The sequence below is a fragment of the Dama dama genome, chromosome 12, assembly GCF_033118175.1.
Source record: "Dama dama isolate Ldn47 chromosome 12, ASM3311817v1, whole genome shotgun sequence".
Taxonomy (NCBI): Eukaryota; Metazoa; Chordata; class Mammalia; order Artiodactyla; family Cervidae; genus Dama; species Dama dama.
The window spans coordinates 82,838,798-82,856,214 of record NC_083692.1 but is presented as its reverse complement, the minus strand read 5'-3'; the positions used below and the strand labels follow the sequence as shown (position 1 = coordinate 82,856,214).

The 17,417-nt window shown below is 35.6% G+C and overlaps 1 protein-coding gene across 8 annotated transcripts in view; it reads right to left on the bottom strand.

Annotated features, from left to right (window-relative positions):
* Positions 1 to 17,417, bottom strand: part of MYO9A (myosin IXA) — a 239,522-nt gene that overhangs the window by 6,392 nt on the left and 215,713 nt on the right. The gene's annotated exons all lie outside the window — the stretch shown is intronic.

Sequence of the window (17,417 nt, the reverse complement as noted above, 5' to 3'; positions counted from 1 at the left end):
GTACAGTGAAGTGAGTCAGCTATATGTATACACGTATTCCCTTCCTCTTGAACTTCCCTCCCTCCTCCCCTCTTCCGCCCCTCTGAGTTATCACAGAGCTCCAAACTAAGCTCCCTGTGCTATAAAGCAACTTCCCACTAGCCATTTTACACATGATAGTGTATATGTGTCAATCCTAATCTTTACAATGATATGAGATTCTTCTTTTCATCTAAGCTATCTCCTGCAAAACTAAATATCCTGCAAACTAAATATCCACACATGGCTTAAATTTTAATTAAAGTTAAATGGGATGTGGGGGAGGGATAAACTGGGAGACTGGAATTGACATATATGTATATGACATGTGTGCATACTACTATATATAAAATAGATAACTACTAAGGACCTACTGTATAGCACAGGGAACTCTACTCAATACTCCGTGATGGCCTATATGGAAAAAAAATCTTTAACAAGAGTGGATACATGCGTAACTGACTCACTTCACTGCACACCTGAAACTAACACAACATTATAAATCAACTATACGCCAATGAAACTTTTTTTAATTAAACAGAAGTAAAAATTTAGCTCTGCAATCACCCTAGCCAGATTTCAAAAGTTTAACAGCCACAGGTGGTTAGTGACTATCAAAAGGAAAAGTACAGATATAGAGCATCTCTATCATCAAAGTTCTGAGGGATAACACTGCTCTGTAACGTTAACCTTGGAACATATACTCTCTCTAGAAGACTATACAAAACAGGTCCTAAAACTGTTTTATTTTTTAAAAAATATCATTTATATATTATAGGGTGTTAGTGAGAGATATTCTCTAAGAACAACTCAAGAAACTTCCTTCTTGAGATCATAGGGGGAATAATCTCATTGTTTTAATTGGTTACTTTGTATGTAACTTTAGCCTCTGATAATGACAATTAAACCTCCTGCTGAGAACAACTGGACCAAACATAAAAACCTAACAGATTCTTGAAGGCACTACAGAGTTAACAAGGCAGACCAAAGAGAGGTTGGCCCAGTATTCAGGGCTAATTTATATTTAAGAAGAGGCAGATGAGAGTCTGACAGAGCTTCTGACAGACTACAGCAGGAGTCAGAAATATGGCCCTTGGGCCAAATGTGTCCTAATGTCAGATTTTGTAAATAAAGCTTTATTGAAATACTTTTCTGCTCATTAATTCATGCATTGTCTATGGCTCTTCTGCAGAATAACGGTAGCACTGATAGTTGCAACAGCTTCCATGTTCCACAAAGCCTCAAGTATTTAGACTATGGTCCTTTATAGAAAATTTGCCAAGCCCTGGGGTAAGAATAATAGTCTAGACCCAGGCAAGGGTGTGAGCTGTAGTCGGGTGTTGAGTGTGGACTCCATCCATGCCTGATGCTGGGACCCCTAAGGTTTGTAAATTGAAATTATTATAGTCATTGCAGATACTGCAGGCTAGCTTCAAGTTGTCTGAATGGTTCAAAAAACTGTAATCCCTAAAATTGGTTTCAAGTAATCTCAGATTGCTAGTGTCCTAGAACCTGGTAGAAAACAATGAAAACACTCTCTGGAGGAAAGTAACACCATCTCAGGTTTCAAAATATTTTTACAAATAATTTTTAAAAATACTTTGCTCACATATAATAAAAGGTAACCAAGCACAAAAGGAGACAAGACAATGTAAATGGAAACCAGTAAAAACAACAGAAACCCTCAATGACACCAGATATTGTGACCATCAGAACAGACTTAAAGTAACCGTGCTGAAAGACACAGAAAGACATAGTTTAACTAGTGGACTGGAATAGATCAGAAGAAAATATAAAGAATCAAGCAGAGAAAACAAAACAAATTTTTTTCTAGAAAAATTCAGTAAAGAAGATAAGAGGACACAATAAAAAGATCTATCATATGCAAAAAGATCACTAGAGAGATCCTACAGGAGAAATAACAAAGAAATAATAGCAGAAAACCTTTTAAAACCAATTAAAGATATCAACCTACTGACTGAAGAAAATCTTCAACCTTTAGAAAAGATAAACATTGGGTTGGCCAAAAAGTTCATTTGGGTCTTTCCATCTGATGTTATACGAAAAGTCTGAGCGGACTTTTTGGCCAATTCAATAAAAAGAAGTCCATATCCAAACCTAGAGACAGCTGCTAAAAATTAATTAAAGGCAAGAGAAAATCTAAAAAGAAGTCAGAAAAAAAAATGTATCTGCAACAAAGAAGCAACTATTTGATTCAAGGCTTCCTTTTCAACAGAAACAATGAAAGTCAGAAAACAACAAATGGTATTTTCAAAAGATGAAAGGAAAAAGTAACTGCCTGTCTAGAATTCTATATATTGCAAAAGCAGCCTTCAAGAATGAAGTTCAAATAGAGACATTTTCAGACATACTAAGATAGGAAATCTGTCACCAGCAGATCTGCACTAAGGGAAGGACAGACAGAAAATAACCCAAAGAGAAAAATCAAGGAGAAAGAAATGAAGAGCAGTGAAAACAGTAAATATGTAAGCCTAAATGAATTTTCATAAAATATAAGAATAATGTATTGCATTTAAAATACAAGATAATTTAAAACATCTGCATAACAACAACAGCAACCATATCATACAATAGCTAAAGCATATTAAAGACCTTGCACTATCTAGGAAAAAAATAAAAGCACCAACTGACTTTGATAAATCACAGATGTCTGTTGTAATCTTTAGGTTGAAAACTAAAAGAAGAGTAAAAAAAGTATAAAACTTTAAAACTAAGGAAAAAATGGAATATAATATGTAGTCAAAAGAAAAAGGAAAAAAGAACAAAACAGGCAAGAAACAAAACATATATCAGGTAGGAAAAATTAAAAGCACAAAATAAAATAGTAGATTTAAATCCAAATATATCAGTGATTAGGTTAAGTAGATTAAATGCTTTAGTTAAAATCTGAAGATTATCAGACTGTATTTAAAAAAAAAAAATTTCAACTATATTAAGTTCACAACGCATGCATATAAAATATTCAGAATTCAGGAAGGCTGAAAGCAAAAAGGCAGGAGTAAAAGACATACCATGTCAGCACAGAGAAAACAAGTGTATACACACAAATCAGTAAAGTAATAGATCTAAACAACTTAATAAACACAAGTTATCTAATAGACATATAGAATTCATGACCTAACAATTACAGGGTATTTTAAAGCACACACAGCAAAGACAATAATAAATTTCCCAGGATTGAAACAGTTTATCTGACCTTTAAAGTAATTTAAAGTAAGTTTTCTGACAGTGCAATTACAAAGAGAAAACTAAAAATCCCTATGTATGCAGAATTTAAGAAACAGACCTCTATGGTTCAAGAGAATGTGATACACATATGAAATAATGCAATTTGCAGCAACATGGATGGACCTAGAGACTATCATACTAAATGAAGTAAGTCGGAAAGAGAAAGACAAATGTCATATGACATCACTTATGTATGGAATCTAAAATATGACACAAAGGAACTTATCTATGAAACAGAAACAGATTCCCAGACACACAGCACAGACTTGTTGCCAAGGGGAAGAGTGAGGGAGAGACGGATGAAGAGTGTGGGATTAGCAGACATAAACTATTACATATAGAATGGATAAATACCACAGCCCTACTGTACAGCTCAGGGAACTATATTCAATATTCTGTGATAAAACCATAATGGAAAAGAATGAGAGAATGATACATGTGTGTGAGTCATTCTGCTGTATGGCAGAAATTAACACAACACTGTAAATCAACTATACTTGAATAAAATTTAAAAAAAGAAAAAGAAATAGACTTCTAAAACCCCCATAGCCAAAGAAGAAATCACAACAGGAACTTTAAAATTCTTTGACCTAAAACAACAATGTCAAAATCTGTGGGATACAGTTTAACTCTGTTGATCTTAAAGTTATAAGCTTTATATGCATACATTAGAAAAAAAGGTTAAAAATGAAAAAGGTAAGTACTTTAGAAAACTTCAGAAAAAAGGTATCTATTTTAGAAAACTATGGAAAAAACAACAAAATAAACCCAAGGAGAAAAAAAGGAAATAAAGAGTAAATAGACACTAGAAAAAAGAGGACCAAAGTCAAATGCAGCTCTTTGAAACAACTAATAAAGAATTTTAAATCGATAAAGAAAAATTGGCAAAATTGATAAGAAAGAAAGAAATCACAAATAACCAAAAGCAGGAATGAAAAGGGGGGCATCATCCAAATCTAGTAGACATGAAAAAGATAAGAGGCCACACTATGAACAACTGTATGTTAATAAATCTGAAATTTTATACAAAGTGGAGAAATTTCTACAAAAGTCCAAGTAACTAATACTGTCAAGGAAATTAAAAAATGTGATTAATTTTATAAATGTAATCTATAAATAAAATCTTTATAGAGAGAAAACTGTAAGCTTAGATGATTTCACCAGTAAAGAAGAAGAAATAACACACAAATTTCTTCCAAAGAATTAAAAGTAAGGACTACTCTCCTGCTTGCCACAACTAGAGAAAAAAAAAAAGCCCACACAGCAATAAAGACCCAGCACATCCATACATAAATAAAAATTATAAAAAAAGGACTGCTCTCCAACTCATTTTAAGAGGCCAGCATAAACTAGATATTAAAACATAGGACATTAAAAGGATAGTCTATTATAGGACAATTTTACTCAAGCACAGGTGCAAAAATTCTAAACATACTATAAACCAATCTCAGTAAAAACCCCAAGACAATTTTTGTGAAGCTGATTCTATAATTTATATGGCAATATATACAGAGCCAAGAATAGTCAAAACACTATTGAAGAAGGTAGAGTGACTTGTTCTAGCAGATATTTTTAGAAAGCTATACTAATTGAAACAGTGGTGTTGATACAAAGATAGTCAAAATAGACTAGAAAGAGATCCACACATATAAAGACCACTCCCTACATTATATTACATACAAAAATATTTTCAGGTGGATTATACACCTAAATGTGAAAGGCAAAACAATAAAGCTTGTAGATGATAATAATAAAGATTATCTTCATAACTTAAGATTGTGAAAAAGTTCTTAAACATGACCCTAAAAGTACTAATCTCAAGGAAAAGATTGGTGAATTAGGCTACATTAAAATTAAGAACATCCTGTTTATTGTCAGACACCTTTAAGAATGGAAGAAGAAATTATGCAAAGGAAGTAATCAATAAAGGGCTTATATCCAGAATCCATAAAGGGCTTATATCCAGATTTCCATTAAGAACTCTTTCAAATCAGGCAGACAACCCCATCAGAAAAATGAACAAGAGTTGTGAACAGGTCCTCCATCAAAGAGGATATCCAAACTGCCAACATACTTATGAGAGAGTGCTTAAGCACATTAGAGTCACAACACAGAAATTTAAAATGAAACCCTAATGATACATCCATTAAAATGGCTAAAATTAAAGAACCTGGCAATGTAAGAGCTGGGAAGGAAGTGGGGCAATTGGGAACTCTCATACACTGCTAGTACAATACAACTATTTTGAAAAAAATTGGCATTACGGACTCAGGATGGGAAAAAAAAAAAAAAAAAAATATATATATATATATATATATATATATATATATATCCTGTGACCCAGTAATTCCACTCCTGTATAACCACCACAAAAATACATCCATGTCACCATCAAAACTACATGTATCAGAATGTTCCTAGAAGCATTACTCATAATTCCCTAAAATACAAGCCAAATGTCCATCAACACTAGAATGGATTAACTGTGGTATACACATACACTAAAATACTATTACAGTAACGAGTGTGCACTATAATGAAACACAATAATATGGACAAGTCTTACACATATAAGGCTGAGTGAAACAAATCAGATATAAAATACCTGTTACATGAGTCCATTTATACAAAGCTCAAAAACAGAACTGCAGTGCTCAGGGATACAGCACCAGCGGGAGAACAACAAAGAAAACAGAGTAAGTGATCAACATAATACTCAGATTATTGCCTACTTTGTGGGGACAGAAAGGATTGTGATTGGAAAGAAAAAGATAAGAGCTTCTGGGGGTTCTATCTCTTGACCTAAGGGTGGTACATGGATGTTCATAATTAAGACATGTATATATGTTTCTGTGCTTTTCTATATGTGTCATATTTCTCAATAAAGTTAGTTCCTCTTCAAAGCTAGTTATTAATGCAAAATACTGCTATCTTTTGAATAGCATGGGACAAAAAAACTGGCAGATTTCTGAGTTGATGTTGGGGAGAAGAAAGGAAGATCTGTCTCAGAAACGGAAACTGCTGAGCTAGCCCAAATGATAAGGTGAAAGTGGAGGGTAGTTCTAAAGACATTCAGGCTGATTCTTCCAAACATATGCCCTCTAAAACATGCAACAGGATAAATATCAGGAGGATGACAAGATTGCTATTCCACTTTTAGTTCTGGGATCAAGAAATGAGGAATAAGTTATGAAAGCCTTCAAAACAAAGGATTGAATTTCACCATATGTATGGAAACACAAAAAAACCTCGAAAAGACAAAGCAATCTTGAGAAAGAAAAATGGAACTGGAGGAATATCAACCTTCCTGACTTCAGACTACACTACAAAGCTACAGTCATCAAGACAGTATGGTACTGGCACAAAGACAGAAATATAGATCAATGGAACAAAATAGAAAACCCAGAGATAAATCCACACACCTATGGACACCTTATCTTTGACAAAGGTGAAAAAAATATACAATGGAGAGAAGAAAATCTCTGTAACAAGTGGTACTAGGAAAACTGGTCAACCACCTGTAAAAGGATGAAACCAGAATATTTTCTATCACCATATACAAAAATAAACTCAAAATGGATTAAAGATCTAAATGTAAGACCAGAAACTATAAAACTCTTAGAAGAAAACATAGGCAGAACACTCTTTGACATAAATCACAGCAAGATCCTCTATGACCCACCTCCCAGAGTAATGGAAATGAAAACAAAAGTAAACAAATGGGACCTAATTAAACTTAAAAGTTTTTGTGCAACGAAGGAAACTATAAGCAAGGTGAAAAAAGGCAGCCTTCAGAATGGGAGAAAATAATAGCAAATGAAACAACTGATAAAGAATTAATCTCCAAAATATACAAGCAGTTCATGCAGATCAATACCAGAAAAATGAACGATCCAATCAAAAAGTGGGCCAAAGAACTAAACAGACATTTCTCCAAAGAAGACATATGATGGTTAATGTGCTTTGTTGCTCAGTTGTGTCCAATTCTTTGTGACCCCAAGGACTGTAGCCCACCAGGCTCCTCTGTCCATGAGGTTTCTCCCGACAAGTATACTAGAGTGGGCTGCCATGGAGTTCACTGGAGATGCCTAATAAACACATGAAAAGATGCTCAACATCACTCATTAACAGGGAAATGCAAATCAAAACCACAATGAGGTACCAACTCACACCAGTCAGAATGGCTGCCATCAAAAAGTCTACAAACAATAAATGCTAGAGAGGGTGTGGAGAAAAGGGAATCCTCTTACACCATTGGTGGGAATGAAAACTAGTATAGCCACTATGGAGAACAGTGTGGAGATTCCTTAAACAACTGGAAAGAGAACTGCCTTACGACCCAGCAATCCCACTGCTGAGCATACACACCTAGGAAACCAGAACTGAAAGAGACACATGTATTCCAATGTTCACTGCAGCACTGTTTACAATAGCTAGGACATGGAAGCAACCTAGATGTCCATCAGCAGATGAATGGATAAGGAAGCTGTGGTACATAAACAAAATGGAATATTACTTAGCTATAAAAAAGAACGCATTTGTGTCAGTTCTAATGAGATGGATGAAACTGGAGCCTATTATACACAGTGAATACAGAAGTATACAGAAAGAGAAACACCAATACAGTATACTAACGCATATATATGGAATTTAGAAAGATGGTAACAACGACCCTATATATAAGACGGCAAAAGAGACATAGATGTAAAGAACAGACTTTTGGACTCTGTGGGAGAAGGCGAGGGTGGGATGATTTGAGAGAATAGCATTGAAACATGTATATTACCATATGGAAAATAGATGACCATTGCAAGTTCAATGCATGAAGCAGGGCACTCAAAGCCAGCGCACTGGGACAACCCAAAGGAAGAGGGTGGGGAGGGAGGTGGGAGGGGGTTCAGGATGGGGACACATCTGCACTCATGGCTGACTCATGTCTACATATGGCAAGAACTGCCACAATACTGTAAAGTAATCAGCTTCCAATTTAAAAAAAATCAGTCTGCCAAATTAACAAAGGAAGACTCTAGATAAGACAGCATTGTGGAACGGAGGCAGAGAATGGGGTCTTGAGTGTTAAAGTCCATTATGACTGGTCAGGATCACATTATAAACTCCAGGACATCTTCTCATTACATACGATTTTGACAAAGCCAAATGAACAACTAAAAATGTGATATAAAAGCCTCTGGAAGCTGGAAAAAATCTGAGCTTATCCCTAGTATTCACTTCCCAGTATTCAATGAAATAGCTACTTGTGTTCTGAGTTCATACCATCACCTGGCCACCTAAGTACCTCATGATGGGTTAGTTAAGAATTACTTAACAGAGCTAAAGAAAATCAAACTACCTTTCTAGGTATGATCTCTCTTAAGATAGCATTAAATAAAGATTAAGAAAGAACTCCTACAGCCCAGAGTTCTCTCACAAGGTCAGAGAAAGTAAATTTTAAAGTTAATTACATAGAGCTTTTAGAAACATGGGAAAATGTTAATACTGTGTTAAGAACTAGGCCATAAACAAGTATACCATAGGTTCTCTTAAAATCTGCAAATACATCAAGGTATTTCCCAAGTGGAATAATATCCTTTATTCTCCATACTTTTCTGTACCTTCCAATTTTTCCATAATAAGCACAAATTAGTTTTTTTAATGATTTTTTATAGCAACATTTACTATATATTCTTTTCGAGTGTTATTACTCATAATTGCTTTTCTACACTCAACAGAGTGAAAAAGGCAAACATTTTCTCTGCATTATGATAAAAACAGATTTGACCTCGTGGACTCCCTGGAAAGAGCAGTTAACACTCTAAGAAGTGGTTTGTAACCTTTGTTCATTTTCCACTAGATAGCTGGTCTTTCTCCTATTTATTTATAGGGGTTTTTGCTCATTAACTAAGGAAAATTAGACTTTGTGATATGATTTGTAAATATTTCCTAAGGTATATTATTTCCCGTGTGCTTTGCTATGGTCATTTTTGTCATGCATAACTTGATAACTATGCCAATGAACCTATCAACTTTTAATAGTTTTATATAATAGAAAAACCTTCTCTACTCCAAGATCAGAGTATATTTTTCTATCATAATAGGGATTTTATTGGTTTTGATTGATCACATAGTTCATGAACAAAGTATACTTTACTACACTTACTGAAAGATCTATAAAAACATATTGTAAACCCTTTTCTGAACAGTTATCTAAGTGACTTTCCAGCTTAAACTTTAAAGAAAAATTGTTTCTAAAATTAAGATTTTTAACTACAGTTATTTTTGAGTGTCAATAAGTATTAAGTCTAAAGTCTCACTAATCCATGATTTAATATCATACACAATATCCAGATTTCCAACCTCTTATTAACAGTTACTAGGAAAAGCAATTATGACAGAAAGCCAAGAACAAGGATCCAGTGTAAGACATTACTATGCTTATGGAGAGTTAACTATTTTCAGTTTGTAAAGAAAAATAAACTAGCAATTGATTTCACCCTTTCAAAATGGGAGGAGGTGGAATTCCCTTCTTCTTAAAAAACATATTTGTAATTGAACTCATGGAAACAGAGTAGATTGGTGGTTTACAGGGACTAGGGTGTGGGGAAAATGGGTGACAGTGGTCAAAGGGTACCAATTTCCAGTTATAAGATGAATAAGTCCTGGGGATATAATGTACAGCATGCTGACTATAGTTAACAATACTGTACTGCATATTTAAATGCTGCTAACAGAGTAGATCTTAAATGTCAACAGCAAAAATAAAGAAAGAAGCAACTATATGAAGTAATGAATGTGTTAACTAACCTCATGTTAATCATCTCGTAATATATACATTTATCAAGTCACCACACGGTACACCTGAAACTTACACAGTGCTGTATGTCAATTAAACCTCACTATATACACTGGGGGGCTTCCCTGGTGGCTCAGATGGTAAAGAACCCACCTGCAAAGGGGGAGACCTGGGTTTGATCCCTGGCTTGGGAAGTTCCCCTGGAGGAGGGCATGGCAACCCACTCCAGTATTCTTGCCTGAAGCATCTCCATGTACAGAGAAGCCTAGTGGGCTACAGTCCATGGGGTTGCAAAGAATGCAAAAAGGCAAAATGGTTGTCTGAGAAGGCCTTACAAATAGCTGTGAAAATAAGAGAAGTGAAAAGCAAAGGAGAAAAGGAGAGATATTCCCATTTGAATGCAGAGTTCCAAAGAACAGCAAGGAGATATAAGAAAGTCTTCCACAGTGATCAATGCAAAGAAATAGTGGAAAACAACAGAATGGGAAAGACTAGAGATCTCTTCAAGAAAATCAGATACCAAGGGAACATTTCACGCAAAGATGGGTTCGATAAAGGGCAGAAATGGTAGGAACCTAACAGAAGCAGAAGATATTAAGAAGAGGTGGCAGAAGAACTGTACAAAAGAACTGTACAGAAGAACTGTACAAAAAAGATCTTCACGACCCAGATAATCACATTGGTGTGATCACTCACCTAGAGCCAGACATCTTGGAATGTGAAGTCAAGGGGGCCATAGAAAGCATCACTATGAACAAAGCTAGTGGATGTGATGGAATTCCAGTTGAGCTATTTCACATCCTGAAAGATGATGTTGTGAAAGTGCAACACTCAATATGCCAGCAAGTTTGGAAAACTCAGCAGTGGCCACAGGACTGGAAAAGGTCCGTTTTCATTCCAATCCCAAAGAATGCTCAAACTACCACACAATTGCACTCATCTCACACACTAATAAAGTAATGCTCAAAATTCTACAAGCCAGGCTTCAACAATATGTGAACTGGGAACTTCCAGGTGTTCAAGCTGGTTTTAGAAAAGGCAGAGGAACCAGAGATCAAATTGCCAATATCCGCTGGATCATCGAAAAAGCAAGAGAGTTCCAGAAAAACATCTATTTCTGCTTTATTGACTACGCCACAGCCTTCGACTGTGTGGATCACAATAAACTGTGGAAAATTCTGAAAGAGATGGGAATATCAGACCACCTGACCTGCCTCTTGAGAAACCTGTATGCAGATCAGGAAGCAACAGTTAGAACTGGACATGGAACAACAGACTGGTTCCAAATCGGAAAAGGAGTACATCAAGGCTGTATATTGTCACCCTGCTTATTTAACTTATATGCAGAGTACATCATGAGAAACACTGGGCTGGAAGAAGCACAAGCTGGAATCAAGATTGCTGGGAGAAATATCAATAACCTCAGACATGCAGATGACACCACCCTTATGGCAGAAAGTGAAGAGGAACTAAAAAGCCTCTTGATGAAAGTGAAAGAGGAGAGTGAAAACGTTGGCTTAAAGCTTAACATTCAGAAAACTAAGATCATGGCATCCGGTCCCATCACTTCATGGGAATAGATGGGGAGACAGTGGAAACAGTGTCACACTTTATTTTTTTGGGCTCCAAAATCACTGCAGATGGTGACTGCAGCCATGAAATTAAAAGACGCTTACACCTTGGAAGGAAAGTTATGACCAACCTAGATAACATATTAAAAAGCAGAGACATTACTCTGCCAACAAAGGTCCATCCGGTCAAGGCTATGGTTTTTCCAGTGGTCATGTATGGATGTGAGAGTTGGACTGTGAGGAAAGCTGAGCGTTGAAAAACTGATGCTTTTGAACTGTGGTGTTGGAGAAGCCTCTTGAGAGTCCCTTGGACTGCAAGGAGATCCAACCAGTCCATCCTAAAGGAGATCAGTCCTCAGTGTTCATTGGAAGGACTGGTGCTGAAGCTGAAACTCCAATAGTTTGGCCACCTGATGCAAAGAGTTGACTCATTGGAAAAGTCCCTGATGCTGGGAAAGATTGAGGGCAGGAAGAGAAGGGGACAACAGAGGATGAGATGGTTGGATGGCATCACCGACTCAATGGACATGGGTTTGAGTAAACTCCGGGAGTTGGTGCTGGACAGGGAGGCCTGGCATGCTGCGGTTCATGGGGTCGCAAAGAGTCGGACACGACTGAGTGATTGAACTGAACTGAACTGAACTGAACTGAGCAACTGGGAGAAGAAAGAAAAAGCCAAAACACATGTCTTTAGAGCACTAAAGGAGTGCATTTTAAAAAATGCAACATGTATACACTGCTGTATTTTTAAATGGATAGCCAACAAAGTCCTACTGTATAGCACAGGGAACTCTGCTCAATGTTATGTGGCAGCCTGGATGGGAGGGGAGTTTGGGGGAAAATAGATACACGTATATGCATGGCTGAGTCCCTTTGCTCTTCACTTGAAACTATCACAGCATTGTTAATCAGCTGTACTCCAATATAAAATAAAAAGTCTAAAAAACTGACTTAAAAATAATTCTGGATTGTACAAGATGTACAGTATAGGGCCCACTGACTTGATAAATTACATTAATTCCATCACATTTGGTTTCAGTTTCTGTGTTACCCTAAGGTGAATGTTTTTAGTTTCTTGGGTAGCCACTTCAGTCTATTTTCCTTTTGCTCCCCTTTTTCATTTTGTTCCTATTTTTTCCCCTAAAGAGGTATTCTTTTCCACCTCCCATTATGTATTTGTTTCCATTTTTGTAGAAAAGGTGGAGCTGATAAGTTTTTTCATCTGAAAGGGCAGTTAAGCTCTATAGTCAGGCAGACCAGCTGAAGTTGACAGTGATTAGACACATTAATCGAGAACAATCAAGTTATACCATGCAGAAGATAGCTGACATACTCAAATATCTAAATCAAACACTGGAAATCATTTGCACCAACTTGGAAAATCACTTTTATGTTTGGGTTCCACATAAGTTAAGCAAAACAAAAACAAAACCCTTCTTGACTGTATTTCTGCATGCAATTCTCTCCTGAAACATAAAGAAAATATGCAGTTTTTAAAACAAATTGTGATGGACGATGAAAAGTGTATACTGTACAATAATGTGGGATGGAAGTTTGTGGGACAAGTGAAATGAACCACCACCACCATAACAAATGCTGGTCTTCATCCAAAGAACGTGATGTAGTGTATACAGTAGGACTGGAAGGGAGTGCTCTATATTGAACTCCTTCTAGAAAACCATTAATTCCAACAAGTACTGCTCCCAGTGAGACCACCTGAAGGCAGCACTTCATGAAAAAACATCTAGAATCTTTGCTCAAGAAGATAACAAGTTTTGGCAAAATGGAATTATGAAGTTGCCTGTAAAATGGCAAAAAGTAGTGGAACAAAATGGTAAATGTGTTGTTCAATAAAGTTTTTGGTGAAAATTAAAGATGTGCCTTTTATTTTTACTTAAAAAACCAAAGAACTTTTTGGCCAACCAAATACCATGTTCATGGACTGGAAGAATTAATATTGTTAATGTGACCACACAATCCGAGGCAATCTACAGATTCAGTATAATCCCTGTCAAAATACCTAAGAAATTTTTCACAGAACTAGAACAAATAATTCTAAAATTTGTATGAAAACACAGAATATTCCAAATAGCCAAACCAATCTTGAGAAAGAAAAACAACACTGGAAGTATCACATTTCCTAACTTCAAAATATACTGCAAAGCTACAATGATCAAAACAGTTTGGTACTGGAAAACAGACATATAGATCAATAGAACAGATATAGAGTACCCAGAAACTCATGCTTATAGTTAATTAATCTACAACAAAGAAGGCAAGGATATACAACAGGAAAAGACAGCTTCTTCAACAAATTGTTGGGACAACTGGACAGTTATAAGCAAAAGAATTCTCAAACTATATACAAAAATAAATACAAAATGCATTAAAGCCTTAAATGTAAGACCTGAAACTCCTAGAAGAAAACATAGGCAGTACACTCTTTGACATTGGTGTTAACAGTATTTTTTTGGATATGTCTCCTCAGTCAAGGGAAACAAAAGCAAAAATAAACAAATGATACTACATCAAAATAAAAAGCTTTTGTACAGCAAAGGAAGCTATCAACAAAATTAAAAGGTAGCCTACTGAATGTCAGAAGATTTTTGCAAATCATGTATCTAACAAGGAGTTAATATCCAAAATACTCAAAGAACTCATACAACTCAACTTCAAATAACAAACAACCTAATTAAAAAATGAGCAGAGCACCTGCAAAGACATTTTTTCCAAAGACAACATATAGATGGCCCAAAGACTCATGAAAAGATGCTGGACATCACTATCATCAGAGAAATGCAAATCAAAACTACAATCACCTCACACCTGTCAGAATGGTTATGATCCAAAAGATAGCATGTAAGTGTTGGTGGACTGACGCTGAAGCTGAAACTCCAATACTTTGGCCACCTGATGTGAAGAGCTGACTCATTGGAAAAGTCCCTGATGCTGGGAGGGATTGGGGGCAGGAGGAGAAGGGGACGGCAGAGGATGAGATGGCTGGGTGGCATCACCGACTCGATGGACATGAGTTTGAGTAAGTTCTGGGAGTTGGTGATGGACAGGGAGGCCTGGTGTGCTGCAATTCATGGGGTTTCAAAGAGTCGGACACGACTGAGCGACTGAACTGAACTGAAGTGTTGGTGAGGATATGGAGAAAAGGGAACCCTTGTGCACTATTGGTAGGAATGTAAATTGGTACAGCTGCTAGGAAAATACTATGAAGGTGCCTCAAAAAATTAAAAATACTACTGTATTATCTTGCAATTCCACTCCTAGGTATTTATTGTAGGAAAACAAAAACATTAATTCAAAAAGATCTATACACCCCTATGTTCACTGCAGCATTATTTACAATAGTCCACATATGAAAGCCACTTAAGTATCTACTGACAGAAGAATGAAGAAGATGTGGTACACATACACACACATACACACAGTCATACACTCACACACAGAGAGGAATATTACTCAGTCATAAAAAAGAATGAAATCTTGTCATTAGCAACAACATGGATGGACCTAGGCTATGCTAACTGAAATAAGTCAAACGGAAAAAAACAAGTAATGCATGATTTCACTTATATGTGAAATATAAAAAAACAAACAGTCACAACAAAACAAACAGATTAGTAGATACAGAGAACAAACTGGTGCTTGCCAAAGAGGAGAGGGATGAGTTAACCAGGTGAGGGAGATTAAGCGGTACAAACTTATAGTTATAAAATAAATAAGTCACAGGGATGTAATGGGGACTATAGTCAATTATATTGTAATATTAAAAACTCTGTACAGTGACAGACCAGACTTCTAATGGTGGTCATTTTGTAATGTATAAAAATATCAAATCATGATGTGCACTGCAGCATTATTTATAATATCCAGGACAGGCAAGCAATCTAAATGTCCATCAATAGAGAAATTGATATAGAAGATGTGATACTTATATACAATGGAGCTTTATTAAGCCATAAAAAAGAATGGAATTATGCCATTTGTAGAGACATGGATAGACCAAGAGATAGTCATACAGAGTAAAGTAAGGCAGGAAGAGAAAAACATCATACAGTATCATTTATAAGTAGAATTTAGGAAATAGCACACAGCAACTTATTTGCAAAGCAAACAGAGAAACAGACATAAAGAACAAACTTACAGATACCAGGGAAGAAGTGTAGATGGGATGAACTGGGAGATTGGGACTGATATATATATATATGCTACTATATATAAAGTAGATAACTAATGGGAACCTACTTTATATTTATAGCACAGGGAATTCTATTCAATGCTCTGTGGTCACCCAGATGGGAAGGAAATGTAAAAAAGAGGGGCATATATATACATATAACCGATTCACTTTGCTGGTAAAGCAGAAACTAACACAACATTGTAAGGCAACTATACTCCAAAAAAATTTAAAGAAAAAACTTTCTGTGATAATATCTTATAATTCTAAATTGGTTGAATAATAATATAAAGAAGGTTCCAGCCCCACATCCTGAGGTCAATAAACTCTATAATTTCAAGAATTAAAAGAAAATTGAACCACTATACTGTATACTTGAATATAATATTGGAAATCAACTACACTCCAAATAGAAAATAAGTAAATAAAAAAATAAGTATAATGAAAGTATGAGAGGATGTGTGTAGTTTATAAGCAAATACTATGCCATTTTATATAAGGAACTTTAGTGTCCTAGAAATTTGGTATCTGGGAGGGGGTCCTGAAACCAATTTCCTGTGGATACTGAGAGACAATTATACTTCTAGCACTTTTATTTTTAAGCTTTCCATCTTTGATTCATCTAAATCAACATTTATCTCATTTTTTCTAAAATATAGCTAGCCTTTTTTCCTTCACCATTTATAGAATAGTATACCTCTGAAATGCCAATAGAGCTCTTTTTCTTGCACTTGAGGTGTGATTTAGGAGGCTAAAGATATAACTAACACACTGACGGCTGTGTGTCAGTATGGACTGCTATAAGAACTCTGGCATAAAAGGAAGATCTTACGTTGTCTACTGGCATGCTGTGCTTCTTGTCCCATATTCTTCTACATGATCCTCCTAAGTGTAGCCCATGGTAGTCTTATGAGTCTGAAAGTTTAGCTGAGTCAACAGATCCTCTCTCCATCATATTGGGTGTTACAACAATAAATGAATAAATGAATTTGGGAAGAACTGACAATCTTTATAAATTGTCTTCATTTTCAAATCATTTATTTGTTTAAATCTTTTGTAATTCTTGGGGCCTAAGACTTTTTCTATATAAATCTTCAACATTTCTTGTTCTAGATTTCTTTGTTCAAGTGTATTCCTTGGTATTTTATGTTACTGTTTTGAATGTATGTGCACACTAATACAATGTATGTGTGAGCAGTTTTCTTCCATTATATCATCCAACTGGTAGTACAAAATCATTCATTGTACCCAGATACCCTATCATTTGTAACTGCTTTTGAGTTGATTTTCTGAAGTTTTGCATGTATATAATAATAATGAAACTGGTGATAATTTTACCTCTTCTTCTACATTTATATCTTTGATTCCTTTTTATTATCTAATTGCATTAGCTAGTTCCTCCAGAACAAGGTCAAATAACAGTGAGGATAACGGACAATGAGAATAACTGCCTTTTCCTAATTTTAATTAGAAAGCTTCCAATGTTTCTCCAGTAAGCAAGATACTTGCTGGGGGCGGGGAGGGGAATAGATATATTTTATCGTGCTAAGGAACTAGATATATCCCCATATTTTAATAAGAATTTAAAAATAATACCTCT